We start from the raw sequence: 19,298 nt of genomic DNA on the forward strand, positions 1-19,298 counted from the left end.
TGCATCAACTTTCTTCTTATCATTCATATACTAAGAAAGTTGAAAACAAATACATGCATGTGCATTTGCATATAGACAGTGTGATTGGCTTGATTTAGGAAAGTGCATTTAGAGTGTGCTCTTTGCTCTTTGTGAAAAGATTCCGTCTTTCTTTCCTTAGTAGCTAGGATTTTCATTTCATAAAAAGAAGATAAAAGATTGTTTATCATCTTAGATTGCATTTTAGGAATTACATCTACATCTCGCGGTGAACCAGCAAACTTCATAAACAAGATCAACTATAAAATAAATTCAATGAATCTAACAATGCTTTGGAACTTAACGCACAACATTTAGGAGTCTAGGCTAGAGACGTATTCCGGTGTCGTAAAGCCTGGTAACTATTGTTCTCACTCATGGTTGGGTGATTCCTCCACTTTGAGACGATAAGTGCTAGTACGGAATTGTGCTCCCACGTACCGTCGAGTATATTTTGGGAGACCCCAATAGGCTTAATCCTTTATCCATAGGAAGCCGTGTCTACCGCCATATCGATCGCAATGCACTGAACACAGCATTCGGGAAGATTGACTGCCGTACCGTAAAAAGTATTCTGCAGTTTTGCGATTGGTTTGGTAATCCCTCTACCTAGAGTTCCAGAGCAGTCCCTTTCATTCCTTTTCAGACTCTTTAACAGAAAAGGTCCATCTGAGCACTTGTCACTTCAGGCTCATTAAAAATCGAAGGAGACTAGAGTCATCTTTTGTTTTTCTCGACTCTTAAAAATTGAAAAAACAAGTTGTGTCAAAGCGTCTAAAATTCATTTAATTCAGAAACATACTTCCCCTTTATTTTTAGTTGATCGAGTAATCCGCAATCGTGGAAGAAAGTCAATTGAAACCCCGTCGTCCACGGAGGCTTACGAGTCAACAGTCTTTGTCTCCGAAATCGAAGCTAGTACTAACAAAGCGAACTCGTTTAACCGATTCCAAATCTCCTGTTAAAGTTAGAACAACTGTTCCAACAACATCAGAGACTCCGGTTACTCCAAACGTTTCTGAAATCCTTGCCTATACTAAAGAAGTTCAGCAGCCACAGAAGGATAGTAGTACTGATCCTAGTCTGAGGGTAAACACTTGTGTTACCGAATCAGTTCCATTGACAACCGGTTCGGAGAGTCTTGCTCCTCAAACATCTGTCGCTACCGATTCCATACCTTCTTCGACACCAGAAATATTCTACGGACCTGACGGTCTACCCCTTCCACCCGGTCTGATTGCCATAGAAGAGATTGTGGAAGATCCTCCAACTAGTACTCCATCGCAATTTGGAGTCGGGATCACTCTATATCCTTCTTCATCAGAAGTTAGTCTACCACCAGCAGAAGCTCCTGTAGAATCGCTAGGTAATCTTTTGGATAGACTAGAAATGTCTGAACAACCGTCAACATCTAGGATTGTGTCATCTGACACAGCAACGGTAGAACTCTCTGTTATCACTCCAACAATGTTCGTTGGTATACCATCTATCCCAACTAGCTCTCAACCGCTAGAAGGAGCCCACTCAGGGGCCATTTCGACAGTATGGTCTGTTCCTGTTTGTTCATCCGGAATAATATCCAGAAACTCTTATGTTGACTCTCAACAAATTGATCTGTTTGGAGGTCAATTTGGGCAGTCCGACCCTCAAGGAAAAACCATTCCCTTGAGTTCTGGATTACCACCGTATGGGGGGCAGTATGCCCTTTCATTATCCCCTCTGGGAGGACAACCATACGGGAGTTCACAACAAAATTCGGGTTATGTTGGAATTACTTCTAGCGGTTGGGTACCAATACTACCTCAACAACCAAGAGTTGTATACTCGATGCAACAATGCTTACCTACGTCAAATATACCAACTACGCCAGCTATTGTGACGGTGTCGCAAGTTCAAGAGCTGCCTATTGTATGCCAACCTTAGGTTTCTCAGGTTGTAATGCAACAGCCCCTTGACCCTGCGACTCAACCACAATCGCCGACTGGTGGAATGACACAGGTTCAGACGGGTACAATTACCCCCCATCTTGGTCAAACTGTTAGTATCGGGCAACAGCACATGGCTTCACAACCATGGCTAGTACAATACCAACAACCGCAATTCCAACAAGTATACCAAGGTTCTGAGCAACAAATCTTTGCAAATAGTGGACAGCCATATATTCAAAATGGTCAAAATCAACCATTTTACAATGGTCATGCCCACCAACCTTACCAAAGTTACCAGCATCAAATGCATTATGCCGGTATGCAAAGACCAACTGCTCAGGCAATCCCATCTTATCCTGGGTATGCTTCACCTAACCTGAATCAACAGTTACCCTTTGTGGAAACTTTAGAGTTACCTGATTTAAATCGGTTAACAAACGATCCAATCGCTTACGCCCCTTGGTGGCCAGCGATTCCGCATAAACTTCCATCAGATATTCCTAAATTTAATGGAAATCTGGGTGAAGATCCATCGAATCATGTGATGACCTTTCATTTGTGGTGTTCATCAAACACCCTAAATGATGATTTGATAAGGCTTCACCTTTTTCAGAGGACATCAACTGGTCTGGCAGAAAAATTGGTACATCGAATTGCCTAGAGCTTCATTCGACAACTTCAGTACCTTAGCCACAACCTTTTTAACCCATTTTCAATTACCAATAAGGTACGAAATGGGAACAGAACTCCTTACCAACTTCAAAGAGATGACGGCCACTCACATATTTGATCATATACATGAGTGGCGACGTCGTTGTAGAATGGTAAAAACGTATGTTCCTGATCAGCTCTTAGCTGAATGGTTTATCAAGTCATTACTACCTTCCATCACGGAAGATGTGGCAAAGGGGGGAGTCGTAACAGAAGAGCAAGTTATCACTCGTGCGCAATATTTGGACTTGATTTACACTCAGTCTAGCATGCTCTACGATAAAATACCTGACGCCCCTAGACCGGAATTCTCAGTTCCTCCTCCTCCTAAATCAAACAATGACTCTCATGTCGGCGATGGCGTGATTGGCGCAACAGACACGAAATCGACAAAGGCTACATCCAAAAAGGCCCATAAGATTTCAGGTCAAAATGAAAAAGATGAACTTCTTGCCTCGGAAGTAAATGCTGTATCGACAGATAAAGGCAAAGAAACCAAACAACCAGGGGGCAAGAAGAAAGGCAAAAGGAAGAAGAAGAAACAGGAAGAATCATCACCTGAAAAATCTTCTGCAAACCCTCCTGGAAATAGGAAACCAAAAAATCCATGCTTTATATGCGATGAGGATCATCGGACCGAAGATTGTCCACACAGAGCTGAGCTTAAAAAATTCTTCAAGAATTGAAAAACCTTCGTAGTGTTAACTGATCCGTTTCCAAATCCAGGAACAAATCTGGTTGAGAGTGAAGATGCTTCCTGGTGTCAAGTGCTAATGTTGTCAGTTTCAAAACAGAAAAATGATGCTTTGATATCGACAAGGAATAAAGATTATGGGAATCCACAGCTGTCGAACAACAAGGATAAAGATCAACCTAGTAGTTCGACAACAACTTCAACAGAAGTTGCGCCACCCATCATTCCTGAATTAACAATAAAACCGCCAAAGGGAGTAGTACACAAGTCGACGTTTAATCCCCGCGCTAGAACGGCACAACATTATAATATAGTGGAAGATTTGGCCCAATCGCCATCCGCGATGTCGACTCTTGAAGTACTACAAAATTGCCCATCCCAAAAGCAGGCTTTATTATCAGCCATTGGTGGGATAGACCCAAAGGATTCCAATCTTGTATCCTTCGATCATAAAGGATATGATCCTCAATTACCAGCTCAACTAGCTTTCCTTGTTCAAGTGAAAGCCCTCAACAAAACTGTTCATCGAACAATTATTGATGAGGGGGCATCTATATGCATTATGTCGATGAGTTGCTGGAAAACTTTAGGATCTCCATGTTGTGGGGAAAAATGCCTATGCAGGACGATCCTATCCACCTAAGGTGTGATAGTGCCTTAGCAACAAACGAGTACAACTATGCTGGTTTCTTCCTTTATGAAATGTGAAAGAAGAGAGATCAATAGACTTACTGGTGTCTTCCGTTTGTCCCTCGATCCGGTCTCTCTTCTCTTTGGGTGTTCACAGCTACTTGCCTTCTTGCTTATCCAGCTTCAACTTCCTGCAAGATCACAAGAGAACAGCTACTTGCGACAAGAGAACAACTACTTGCGACAAGAGAAGAACACTACACAAAGACAGATATTCACATTCATAACTAGTTTAGGATTAGAAATAAACCAAATACACTAATATATTCATACATCAAAACACATCAGCATATAGGAGAAACCAAGATAGCTTTATTGATGAATAACAAGGTTCAGGAAGAGATACAACCCAGAGGGCTCCAATCCAGCATCTCCTTCCCAGAAAATGGAATTCCTCTCTTTTCCCCCTTCAAAGCATTAAGCACCCAATAGTTCCAGTCTCAAACCAACAACAATTCTTTGCAATAACAAAATTCCAGCCTCTAGATCTCATGGAGGAGAGATCCATATATAGATGTTTGGAGAGAGGATGAGTCAGCTTGAGATCTGACTAGTGTCCTCTCCCTCTGTCAGTTCTTGAGTCCACTTGGAGATTCTTGCTTCCACTTGGAGATTTGGAACCTCTTACTCATCACCAGTTGAATTCCCTGAGGCAAGTGTCATTTTGGAAGCTTCCTGGGTTTTGACACCTTGAGAAATGAGCCTGCCACTTGTCCACTCTCGTTCAGCGCAGGTATCCTTTGTTCCAGTTGACATTCAACGTAGGTAGCCAGTGTTGGCTTTGACATTCAGCGCAAACAGCTAGTGTATCCACTGAAATGATCCTGAATTGACTTGTTTTTGAGCAGTTTTCAGGTGGAGAACTTCTGTGAATTGCTGTGGTTTGTTAGCCTTGTTCCTCTAGGGGTAGGAACAACATGTTTAGGGACTTTGGATCCCTTAGATTATGGACATTTCATGCTCAATGCTGTAAGGCACAAAAATGTCTATAACAGTTGCCCCCTAAAGTATGAGGTTGTTTATCGGGCGAAATGCTTTATCAGGGGGATTCGAAGTTCATCCAATGCTGGGAGGAGACCTGTAATACAATACAATACAATACATTATTTTTCATACTTCTTTCATGATCTAGCTGAGGCGGGCATTCCCATGCTCAGCTTTATAAATTCATTTTTCCGTACATAGAACAGACAATCGTCGGATGGTAGACTGATAATTTTGATGAAATTATCATCCTTTGAGTAGGATGATTATCTGTTGCAATGATGTACATGTCAATGTCTTTATCTTCCCTGAATATATATCGTAGCCGGATGGATGAAACTAGATCCGGGGTCTTCAAACTTGTTCGATCTTCACTCTAAGTACAAGTCGATCCATGTGAGAATTTTTCTGAAGTTGAACATGGAAAGACATCGCTTGATTACCGTTCAATGATGTAAACCGTTAACAAGCGCGAGAGGAATCACCGATAATGATAATGACCCTCAAGGTACTACAGTACAATTCACGTGGTGTGAATAAAGGACTTGGCGTCGAACACCACGCAAAATCTTTCGGTCGAAGGTCATTGATGTATACCTGTTGCCGGAAGTGAGAAACTTGCCATTGTGGTATGCAAGCTTCAAAGTACTGAATGGGTTGTTCCTAGATCAACTTCTTGGATAATGAGCTGATGTCGACAAGAAGCGATCCGTCAAAGGAGGGCCTTAATGAATCCCACATCAGTGACACGGAACCGAGCTAATGATTTTAATGGAGGTGAAAACGATTTGTGACATATGATTCAGGGTGGCGGTCATGAATGCATGAAGGATAATGTATGGCAGTGGATGGGACACGGTTGACTTTTCTGAACGACTTCTCTTGAACATATGGTGACACTGATATGATGGATCGGTAACATTACCCCAAATATGGATGGTATGGCGAGACCATGGATGTGACCGGTGAATGAAACAACCCAACCCGATTGTGGTACGGAGGAAAAGTGTCATGTTCAAGAGCGACTTGCTACCATCAAAGTTTTCTTTAGTTTCTCCCAATTTTTCCCCAGTCATTGCTGACCAGTACCTCTTTATTTTTGTCAAGCTTGAGGAGGATAACATATGCTTGTTCTATAACCTGCCCTTCGGGAAAGCCCATCGCTATATTTTAACGAGCCTAGCGATAGTGAAACTTGTTCTCGCCTAAAGACAAGTTTGTCGCTATTTAATGATTTTAACTAGTCTAACGACAAGGATAACTCGGTCCTTTTCATTTTTAGAGAGTCTGAAAAGGTACATAAAGTCAACTCCAAAATTCCTTTTTCGTCATCTAATCCCTTAAGTCCAAAAAAGTATAAAACAATACAGAAGGGATGAGTTTTCGATAGTTTTAACGAGCCGAACAAAACAAGCGCTCGATCTTTTTGTGCAATAATCCCTCAGGTCCAAAAAGATTAAAATCTAGAGGAGGGATAGCACTTCCAGTCGCTTTAACGAGCTGGAAGGCCAAAACTCGGCAATCTTTTCATATTTTACGAGTCAGTTGAAAAGAGCTTAAAGAAGACTCGTCTTTTGAGGAACGAGTGATAAACAGGGTTAGCAGCTGATTCCAGGTACAGGTTGGAATTTTCCAATCACGGCAGTGTCACAAGGATGGCTAGGTGTAATCACTCTTCGCAGCTGTTCCTCAAAATGGGTAAACAAACATATGGAGGTGAACGATCGGTCAAATGAAAAGTGGAGGTGACAGGTGCAAACACGACCAAGGCTTTAATGGCTAATGATATTACATTCACAGTGGTTATTTACCGGGATAGTTCATTTTTTTAACGAGCTTAAACGCGGGTGGAAACATATGCTCGATCTTATGTTTATTTTTTAACGAGCATGAACTATGTGCTAAAACTGCTCGGATCTTGTGTTTATTTTTTAACGAGCATGAACTTTGTGCTAAAACTGCTCGAATCTTGCGTTTATTTTTTAACGAGCATGAACTTTGTGCTAAAACTGCTCGAATCTTGCGTTTATTTTTTAACGAGCATGAACTGTGTGCTAAAACTGCTCGTGGTGGGTTTATTTTTTAATGAGCTTGAACCCTGCAGTAACACTGCTCGTGGTAAGTTTGCATGCCCCCAGCATAATAACGCAAATCGAGGTGCATGCCCCCCAAGCTTCATTGCATTCAACTTGGTGGTTGGAATGAAGGTTTACCTTTGAGATTCAGAAAGGGGATTTGTTTCATTTTTTAATGAGGTTGACACAGTAAAAGAACTATCCTCATGACTCCTTGTTTCATTTTTTAATGAGGTTGACACGAGATAAGAATCGTCCTCGGAGCCCATTGTATTTACAGTATTTCTATTAGGGCGATGATCCATGCTGACAAAATGTTTAGGAATCTTCCGAATCCATTAGATATAGAAGATTTCATATTGTAGGTTTCCACTGTGGCTACTTCCGCCAGATTAATCACAGGCGGTAGGGCAAAAGTAACCCATTAAGGCAGGGTCTTTTAGGAGACCTACTCCAATGTTTTGAAGCGAATGATTGCTTCCATGGATCGTTGGAGTGCTTCCCGTAACTTGTGAACTGTCGGGGAGGAAAGTTTGTTGGTCGACGACTGTAATTCCTCCTTGAAAGGGAAATGCAATCTTCCTGAAGTAGGTCGACACAACTGCGGCCATGGCATATATCCAGGGCCTTCCCAGTAGGATTTTGTAATCGAGGTTTCCATCGATTACTTCAACATCAACTTCTATTGTTTTGCCCCCCAGTTCAACTTGCAAGTTACTTAAAATCCCGTATGGAATGTATGATCGTCCATCAAATGCTTTTAACGTCGTTGACGATTTCGACAAGGGTGGTGAGCCTAAATTTTTCCAGCAACTCATCGACATAAGACATGTAGATGCCCCCTCATCAATAATTATTCGATGAACAATTTTATTGAGGGCTTTCACTTGAATAAGGAAAGCTAGTTGAGTTGGTAACTGAGGGTCATATTATTTATGATCAAAGGCCACAATATTGGAATCCATTGGGCCAATCCCACCTATTGCTGATAATAAAGCTTGCTCTTGGGAGGGGAAATTTTGCGGTACCTTAAGTGTCGACATAGCGGACGGCGATTGGGCCAGGTCCTCTACTATATTATAATTCTGTGCTACTTTGGCACGAGGATTAAATGTCGATTTGTGTACTAATCCCTTTGGCGACTTTATCATTAGTTCAGGAATGATGGGTGGCACAACTTTGGTTAAAGTTGTCGTCGAACTACTAGGTTGTTCGTTAGCCTTGTTATTCGACAGCCGTGGATTCCCGTAATCTTTATTCCTTGTCAAAGCATCATTTTGCTGCCTTGAGATAGACAACATAAGCACTTGGGATCGGGAAGCATTTTGATTAGCAACCAGTTTGGTTCCCGGGCTTGGAAACGGATCAGTCAATACCGCTGGGGTTTTTGAACTCTTAAAGAGTTTCTTAACTTCAGCTATATGTGGATAATCTCTCGTCCAATGATCCTCATCGCATATATGACACCTTGTAGGGGGTTTCCTTTTTCTCCCTTTCTTTTTCTTCTTGCCCCTTGGTTGCTTCAGTTCTTTGCCATTGTCGGTCGACACGGCATTTACTTCCGAGGCAAGAAGTTCCTCATTTGCATTTTGACTGGAAATCTTACGAGCCCTTTTAGATGTAGCCTTTGTCGATTTCGTGTCTGTCGTGCCAATCACGCCATCGATGGCATGAGAGTCATTGTTTGATTTAGGAGGAGGACGAATTGAGAATTCCGGTCTAGGGGCGTCAGGTATTTTGTCGTAGAGCATGCCAGACTGAGTATAGACCAAGTCCAGATATTGCGCACGAGAGATGACTTGCTCTTCCGTTACGACTCCCCCCTTTGCCACATCTTCCGTGATTGTAGGAAGTAAGGATTTGATAAACCATTCAACTAATAGCTGATCGGGAATGTACGTTTTTACCATCCTACGACGACGTCGCCACTCATGTATATGATCAGATATGTGCGTGGCCGTTGTCTGTTTGAAGTTGCTTAGGAGTTCCGTTCCCGTTTCATACCTTATCGGTAATTGAAAATGGGTTAAGAAAGTCGTGGCTAAGGTACTGAAATTGTCGAACGAAGCTCTAGGAAATTCAATATACCATTTTGCCGCTGGACCAGTTAACGTCCTCTGAAAAGGGCGAAGCCTAATCGAATCATCGTTTAGGGTGTTTGATGAACACCACAGATGAAATGTCATCACATGATTCGACGGATCTTCACCTGGATTTCCATTAAATTTAGGAATATCTGACGGAAGTTTATGCGGAATCGCTGGCCACCAAGGGGCATAAGCAATTGGATCATTCGTCATCCGGTTTAGATCTGGTAATTCTAGAGTTGCTACAAAGGGCAACTGTTGATTCAGGTTAGGCGAAGCATACCCAGGATAAGATGGAATCGCCTGAGCAATGGGTCTTTGCATACCAGCATAATGCTGGCAACTTTGACAAGGTTGATGGGCATAACCACTATAATATGGTTTCCCATTACTTACAAAGACTTGTTGCTCAGGTCGTTGATATGATTGCTGGAATGGCGGTTGTTGAGATTGCACCAGCCCTGGTTGTTGGACCATTTGCTGTTGTCCAATACTGGATGATTGACCAAGATGAGGATTCATAGTACTTGTCTGAGCCTGAGTCGCTCCAGATAAGGAGGCACTAACCTGAGGTTGTGATTGAGTCGTTGAGACAAGAGGCTGTTGTATTGCAACCTGAGGCTGTTGGGGTTGACATACAACAGGTAGCGCTTGTACTTGCGACGCAGTCACTATAGCAGGCATAGTGGGAATATTCGACACAGGGTGGACTGGTTGCATTGAATATACAACCCTTGGTTGTTGAGGTAGTATTGGTACCCAACCGCTGGATGTAATTCCAGTTTGACCTAAACTTTGTTGTAAACTCTCATATGGTTGTTCTCCGGGAGAGAACAATGAAAAGGCATACTGCCCTCCATATGGCGGAAATCCAGTACTTAAAGGGTAAATTGGCCTTTGAAGACACATTGGATCACTTTGTTGAGTTTCAACATAAGAAATACCAGATGATAATCCAGATGAAGAAATAGGAACTAACCATGTCGTCGAAACAGTCTCTGATTGGACTCCAACTTGTTGTTGATAACTTGTCGGGACAGATGGTATACCATTGAACATCGTTGGAGTAGCAGCAGGAAGTTCTGCTGCTGCTGTGTCGGATGACATAGTCTTAGATGTCGACGGTTGTTCAGACATATTTAGTCTATCCAAAATATTTTCTAGTGATTCTACAAGAACTTGCGATGAAAAGAGACTAACTTCGAAGACCAACGAGGGAATGGTGATGATTATTCCGTTTAAAATAAATTTTAACGACGCTTAGACACAACTTGCTTTTTCAATTTTAAAGAGTCGAGAAAAAGCTAAAGATGACTCTAGTCTCCTTCGATGTTTTAACGAGCCCAAAGTGACAAATGCTCGGATGTACTTTTTCCGTTATAGAGTCTGAAAAAGGCGAAAAGGAACTGCTCTGGAGTTTTAGGCAGAGGGTATGCCAAACTTTTCGCAAAACCGCAGAATACTTTTTAGGGTACGGGCGGTCGATCTTCCTGAATGCTGTGTTCAGTGCATTGCGATCAGTAGGGCGGCCAACACAGCTTCCTAAGGATAAAGGTTTTATGCCTATAGGGGTCTCCCAATATATACGCGACGGTACGTGGGAGCACAATCCGTACTGGCGCTATCGTCCCTCAGGAGGAATCACCCACCATCAACGAGATCGACAGTCACCAGGCTTTACGACGCCGTAACACGTCTCTAGCCTAGATCTCTATGTTGTGCGTTATGTTGCAAAGCGTTGTTAAGTTCATTCAATTTATTTTAGGTTGATCTTTTTAGAAGTTTGCCTTTCAAGGTTCACCACGAGATGTATGAAACAATTCCTAAATGCAGTCTAAAGATGATAAGCAAGCTTTATATCTTTTCAACTTTGAAAATCCTAGCTACTAAGGGAAAAGAAAGTCACCATCTTTTCTCAAAGAGAAATCATCACACTCTAATGCACTTTTCCTAAATCAATCATGCAAACTATCAAGATGCAAATGCACAATGCAGGTGTTTGTTTTCCGCTTTCTTAGTATTGATGCCTACACAGAAAGCTTCTTGTACAACTTTGAATTTTCTTTTAAATGACAAGTACAAACAAGTTTTCTTTTTCGAAATCAGAAAGGGTAGAAGAGATTACAACACTTAACGATTTTCGAAATGAAAACTTTTTTCGACACTTTAAAAGAGACAAACCCAAACCAATAAGCAAAAGCAAATGTATAATCAACTGCAAACAGCCAATGAACTCTCTCCTAAGATCACAATCAACAGATCTGAATCAAGGGCTACAGGATGATTATTTCACTCATGCAAAGGAAAACTGCGAATGACGCCACAAACACATAAAAACACTCACAGTCGTTTTGTACAAAAGGAGGCGGAATGTAAGCAGAGAAAAGGAGTTATCAAACTGGTACCTATGCTGGTTACAGGCCACAAAAATCAGAGATGAAAAAAAGGCAAAACAGAGCAGAGAACCCCAGTTGCACAAGGACAAACTGGTTCAGCGCAACCTCAACACAGGGGTTTTGACATTCAGCGCAGGTAACCTTCACGGGACCTGCGTTGAAATGCAGAATCCCTTCACTGGGTCTGCGCTGAAGGAGAAACTCTCGTTTCCCTTAGGTTCTGGGTCACAGATTGCTATTTAATTCACTGTTTTAGGCCAAATAAAAGCAAAAAGCAAGGTGTAATCAAAGGGATGCTTTGAAGGGCTACTAAGATCTATCACAAGGATCATCAAATCATTTGTGGGTACATTGTTCAGATCATAGACAAGTCCAACAATTGGATCAAAGCAGCAACTTTCTACTTTGCATCCGGGAAAGATGCAGTTCGACTGTTTCTGTCAAGTCTATGAAGTAAACAATGATAGAAACACAAATAAAATGACTAAACAGATCTCCCCAGCGGAGTCGCCAATTTGTTGTGGGGAAAAATGCCTATGCAGGACGATCCTATCCACCTAAGGTGTGACAGTGCCTTAGCAACAAACGAGTACAGCTATGCTGGTTTCTTCCTTTATGAAATGTGAAAGAAGAGAGATCAATAGACTTACCGGTGTCTTCTGTTTGTCCCTCGATCCGGTCTCTCTTCTCTTTGGGTGTTCACAGCTACTTGCCTTCTTGCTTATCAAGCTCCAACTTCCTGCAAGATCACAAGAGAACAACTACTTGCGACAAGAGAATAGCTACTTGCGACAAGAGAAGAACACTACACAAAGACATATATTCACATTCATAACTAGTTTAGGATTAGAAATAAACCAAATACACTAATATATTCATACATCAAAACACATCAGCATATAGGAGAAACCAAGATAGCTTTATTGATGAATAACAAGGTTCAGGAAGAGATACAACCCAGAGGGCTCCAATCCAGCATCTCCTTCCCAGCAAATGGAATTCCTCTCTTTTCCCCCTTCAAAGCATTAAGCACCCAATAGTTCCAGTCTCAAACCAACAACAATTCTTTGCAATAACAAAATTCCAGCCTCTAGATCTCATGGAGGAGAGATCCATATATAGATGTTTGGAGAGAGGATGAGTCAGCTTGAGATCTGACTAGTGTCTTCTCCCTCTGTCAGTTCTTGAGTCCACTTGGAGGTTCTTGCTTCCACTTGGAGATTTGGAACCTCTTACTCATCACCAGTCGAATTCCCTGAGGCAAGTGTCATTTTGGAAGCTTCCTGGGTTTTGACACCTTGAGAAATGAGCCTGCCACTTGTCCACTCTCGTTCAGCGTAGGTAGCCTTTGTTCCAGTTGACATTCAACGCAGGTAGCCAATGTTGGCTTTGACATTCAGCGCAAACAGCTAGTGTAGCCACTGAAATGATCCTGAATTGACTTGTTTTTGAGCAGTTTTCAGGTGGAGAACTTCTATGAATTGCTGTGGTTTGTTAGCCTTGTTCCTCTAGGGGTAGGAACAACATGTTTAGGGACTTTGGATCCCTTATATTATGGACATTTCATGCTCAATGCTGTAAGGCACAAAAATGTCTATAATACTCCAACCTTGTCGCGATCTTCGACGACATTAAAAGCATTCGACGGAAGGACATATACCCCATATGGTATTCTAAGTAACTTGAAAGTTGAACTAGGAGGGAAAACAGTAGAAATAGATGTTGAAGTAATCAATGGAAATCTTGATTACAACATCCTACTAGGAAGACCATGGATATATGCTATGGCTGCTGTTGTGTCGACCTATTTTAGGAAGATTTCATTTCCCTTTCAAGGAGGGATTACAATAGTCGATCAACAAAACTTCCTCCCCAATGGTTCTCAAGTTACAGGAAGCATTCCTATGGTCCATGGAAGCCCCCATTCGCTTCAAAATATCGGAGTAGGCCTACTAAAAGATCCTATATTAATGGGAACTTTCGCCCTTCCACCTCCAATCAATCTGGCAGAAGTAGCATCGGTAGGAACCTGCAATATGATATCTTCCAAAAATATATCAGAAAACGATATCATGGATCATGCAATGGTTTTTCCTCCAAGCCAAATGGAAATATTGTAGCAATCAATGTTCCTAGCCTGGATGGCAAACCCAAATCAACGCTCATCAAGCGTTTGGATAGATAGGTCTAAGGAATATGGTACCCCTTCAGATCCTTGGTCGCGAGTGCATGTCACCGACGAAGGAATTGTCCAATCAATGGTAGTTGAAGGGGCACCATGGGATGATTCCCACCATCGTTCCCTTCTTCCGGATTGTGGAGAAGATACCCCTGATGACCTTTATCATCCTTCAGTTTTTGATTTTCTATCAAATATTGTAAACACGGTGGATTCCGAGTGAAACTTGTCCAACATTGAAGAGACTATCGCCATAAATATCTCGACCAAAACAGATGTTGTAGAGAATATTTATGTTGGCAAATGTTGTTCTCCTTCAGAACTAGAAATATACGACTCTCTTTTTCGCGAATTCAGAGATGTCTTTGCTTGGTCATATAGTGAAATTCTAGGCATTGACTCGAGTATCGTTGAACACAAAATTAAGATGTATCCAGATGTCAAACCAGTACGACAACGGCTACGGCAGGTGCACCCCAAGAAAGCCATTGCCATTAAGGCAGAAGTTGAGAAACTTCTCCATGCTAGTTTCATTTACCCGGTTCCTCTAACCGATTGGGTATCGAATATTGTCCCTGTTATGAAAAAACAAGGAACAATTAGAGTGTGCGTCGATTATAGGGATGTAAATCAACTTTGTCCAAAAGGCAACTACCCTACACCCTTCATCGACCAGATAATTGATGAATGCGCCGGATGTGAAATCTTTTCATTCATGGATGGATTCTCCGGGTATAATCAAATAAATATCCGCCCACAGGACCAGTCAAAGACTGCATTTATTTGTCCATGGGGCACATTCACATATTGAAAATTACCCTTTGGTTTAAAGAACGCAGGGGTAACGTTTCAGAGGGCAATGAATTATGCCTTCCATGACATCAAAAACATCGTTCAACCATACCTCGATGACCTTCCGCCTCATTCGCGAAAGCGGACTGATCACCCGCAGCATTTAAGAGCAATATTTCTACGTTTCCGACACTACAAGATACGACTCAATCCACACAAATGTGTATTTTGCATCAGTTCTGGTCGTTTGCTTGGCTTTGTAGTCTCAAAGGACGGGATTCGTCTCGCCCCATGTAAGGTCCAAGCAATCATAAATTTGCCTCCACCTTCGAATTTGCTTCAGATTCAGAAACTCCAAGGGAAAGCAAACTTTCTGAAGAGGTTCATTCTAAATTACGCCGAACTTGCTAAAGGTTATATGCGTCTTTTGAAAAAAGGAGTACCCTTTGTCTGGGATCAGGTTGCGCAAGCTTCCTTTGATGCTTTAAAAGAATCCCTAATGAAAGCATCATTAATGTACGCTCCTGATTATCAAAAAGATTTTAACCTGTATCTGGCTGCAGCGGATACGACCATCGCAATGGTTTTAGTTCAAGAAGTCAACGGAATCGAACATCCTATATATTATTTAAGTAAAAACTTAAATGATACAGAAAGAAAATATTCTTACGTTGAAAAGCTAGCACTCACAGCTGTTCAAGCGATACAGAGATTTCAACACTATGTCCTCTTTCGAAAAACTGCCATTCTGTCAGATTGCAACCCCATGACTTATATATTGTCGCGACAGTTGCTGGGGGGAAAATATTCAAAATGGATAGCAATCCTACAAGAGTTTGATCTGGAATTTGTAAAATCCAAGTCAAAGAAAGCTCTGGTTTTCGCAGAATTATTATGCGATCTCCCATCGTCGTCCAACGATGAAACATTCGAAGAAACAATCGTGGACGAAAGTTTGTTTCTGATATCTTCAAGCAATGAGTGGTATGGAGATATAATAATTTATCTCCAAACCCAGAAATATAGGCCAAACACCTCCCGCTCCGAACAAAAATGTATTCAATACCAATCAAAAGATTACATGATCGTCGGTGATACACTTTACCGTCGTGGTATCGATACAGTTCTGAGAAGGTGCCTCACGCATGAGGAGGCCGAAAAAGTCCTGAATGATTGCCATTCAGGCACGTGTGGGGGGCATCAATCCGGTTATGCTACAACGCAAAAAATCTTACGAGCAGGATACTTCTGGCCAACAATGTTTAAAGATTGCACAAACGCAGTCAGAAGTTGCCATGCTTGTCAAATTTTCGATAGCAAAACCAGAAGATCACCTGCACCTCTGTAGCCAATAGTTTCTCTCGGGCCATTTGCCAAATGGGGCATCGATTTCATGACATGTAACCCCACCTCGATCGGGGGGCATGGGTATATCATAGTCGCAGTTGACTATTTTACCAAATGGGCCAAGGCGATGCCTACATTAGATAATACTGGTGAAACAGCTGCCCTCTTCTTTTTCAATCATGTAGTCACCAGATTCGGCATACCACAAGCTATAGTCACAGATCATGGATCGCATTTTTTCAATCACATGATGGTTGAATTAGCTGCCAAACTAGGGTTGTCTCACGACAGCTCTACTCCATATTATCCACAAGCCAACGGACAAGTTGAAGCAATCAACAAGGTCCTGAAACGCATGCTGCAAAGGATGATTGGCGTTCACAAAGAAGATGGCACCTAATCCTGTACTCAGCTTTGTGGGCTTACCGAACATCAGTAAGGAATGCAACCAGGTTTACACCTTTCCAACTGGTATATGGCCTGGAAGCAGTCTTACCAATCTAGTGCGAAATCTCGTCTCTCAAACTTGCAATTGGTCTCCTCCCCGGAACTTCAGAAGAAGAAGCTCGTTTCTTGGAACTAATCCAATTGGATGAAACCCGTCGTGATGCCGCTTTGGCTAACGAAGCCCATAAGAAACGAGTCAAAGCACAGTTCGACAAAAATGTCAAACCCCGTGTCTTCTCAGAAGGTGACTTGGTCTTACTTTACGACCAAGAATCCGATAAATTGGGAGCAGGTAAATTTAAGTCTTTATGGATGGGCCCCTATATTATTAAGCAGGTGTTAGCAAAAAGAGCCTACGAGTTAATGGATTATGACAGAATTCCACTGGCGCAACCTCGTAACGGGTTGTACCTCAAGCATTACTATGCGTAATGGTAACCTGTATGCTTTTGTTATGTTTTTGTTTTCGCTAAAGTGTTTATTTTGGTCAAGTAATCCAATTTTTACATTTATTGCAGATGTCAAACCCATTGGAGTCATGTGTCGGATATGCCGATGGAGCGAGTCGTAATTCGCGGAACCTATCTTCCGCGGCCTGGGCCATTTTTGATCCAAGCAGCGAGTTAGTAAGTTTCAGAGGGGTATGTATTGGTCGATCAACAAATAACATCGCTGAATATAGCGCGTTGATAGAACTTCTCTCTGATGCCATCACACATGGTATACGCTGACTGATTGTCAAGCTAGACTCATAACTCGTCATACTACAACTCACTGGTATCTATTCTGTCCGAAATCCAGCTATTTATCGCATGTTCCTAAGGGTTAAGATTTTGGAAAGACAATTTGATTTTATTCAATATCAACATATTTCCAGAAACTTAAACACATTAACTGACTCATTGGCAAATTATGTGTTAGATAGACATTTTCAACATTTATAAAAAGAAGTATACCATCAACGTTTGCATTTGGATCATGTAACTTAACCAAAATAAAACTCCGAAAATCAAAAATATATATAACTGTTTATAGTTTACACATAATGTTCTGTAACCAAGACAAAAAATGACCAAAAAACTCAAAAATGCTAGGGGACACCCTAGTCTAATGATGCTTGTGATAGTAAGTCACAGCCTGTGTGATCATGCGTAAGAGACGAATCCATCGTCTCAGCACACCAGTAGTATGCCGCTACAACCTCAAGGGCAGCTCGTCAGTCCTCACATCTGGAATACCAAGAGTGAGGCCCTCAACCTGCTCTTGTAATGCTGTGAGAGTCTCGGCCACATCGAGGTTGCGAAGGATAGCCCTTCCAACAGCCTCTCCTACTGGGGCGGCAGCTGGCACTCTCAGGCGTGCTACTGGCCAAACAGGACCAACATCTGCATGAACACATGAGTTTGATTAAAGACTTGACAGAATAAAGCACAAGGACATTATAAATGAAAAACGATAAATAGGAATATGGTCAAAGAATTTACCAATGGCGCCCCACTATTTGCCATCCGACAGTACTAAATCGGGATCACCCGGGAAGTCCATGCCAACATATGGATACTCAGAATAAACCATCTCCTGACGATCAAACCACCTGAAGAAGGTATCAGAAAATGAAATCTGAGACTGACCAGCGTGCCTAGACATATGGTCAACCCATCTCTGCATACGTGGTTCAGTAGGTGAAGGTAAATCGAGTGCAATATACTGTGGCTGCATCAGTGGTATATTTTCCAAGGCAAAGGCGGTCAAAATAGAACCATATCCAAAGTTCTTCAACCTACCGCTCTTTACCTTGGACAACTATTCTTTCATCACAAGAAGTACTGCGTCGCACCAGTTGAACACCTTCGGTTGGAGGCATTCCAAGGCATACTGCATATAAGATCGATCGGCTACATGAAGAGCCGCACCACCAGCCATCCTATGAAAAGTAAACAAAATAGTCCTAAGGGACCTGTCAGTGACATCACGGATGATGATCTTGCCGTCTTTACTCGGCTGAGATCCCTCTCTGCAATACCGACGAACATAATCTCTCACAGATTCACCTCCTCGAGCCAAACCTGATAAAGAGATGGGGGCACCCCGCCTCGACATGCCAATCAAGAAATAGATGTCTACTACAGTCAAGGGGATAGATTTTCCCCTGATCTGGAACACCTGGTTGGTAGGATCCCAAGCATCGAGCAAATACTGCAGTAAGTTGATCTGTTGTCTCATGCTAGAAATGCGGAAAAGCTTCAGCAAGCCACAGTTCTGCAGTGCGTTTACTGTAACTGGATCATGAAGGGCAAGCATGTCCTCTTCTTCATGCTCACGTTCTTGCCATGTAATAGTCATCTTACTCCAAAGATCTCTGAAAATCAAACAAGAGAAGAGTTAGATCCTGATTTTGGTAAGAAACAGGAAAAATTTCCATCAAAAACTGTGCATAAAATTCCTTCTCTGTGCCCATCGCACCTACAGTAGTGCTCTGGGTGCGTTGCATGTTATATGGCCATTAGACAGGCCAACATCCAACGCACCTTTCGATACACAGAGGGTGCGTTGAAGGCAGAACAAGTTTTTCAAACCCTAGAGGCTCAGAAAAACCAGGAATCAATCTCAGAATGTAAAATGGAAAGCATGAAATGAAAGAGCTTAGGTTTAGCTCCTACCTGGTCCAGACGGCGCCGAGAATCGTCCATAGAATCTCCCGAAATCAGCTGATGAAAATCAAAGGGGGAAAGCGCCTCCAAAGCTCCAACAAACCAAAGTTCAAATGAAATGGTAAAATGAAAGGTAAAAGCACTTTTCAATTACTTTTTACGTAGTTCAAAGTAAAATATTAGTGTTCTAACTCATTTTTGAAGCATATATTGTTCATTTCTGACTAGTTTGATGAAGCAATTGAAAATACAGTACAATCTTTGAAAGAACGAAGCTACTTATGGTAAAATAAAAAAGA

The sequence above is a fragment of the Pinus tabuliformis genome, chromosome 9 (assembly GCF_031772625.1).
Source record: "Pinus tabuliformis cultivar Carrire ecotype Pingquan chromosome 9, CPIR1, whole genome shotgun sequence".
Lineage (NCBI taxonomy): Eukaryota > Viridiplantae > Streptophyta > Pinopsida > Pinales > Pinaceae > Pinus > Pinus tabuliformis.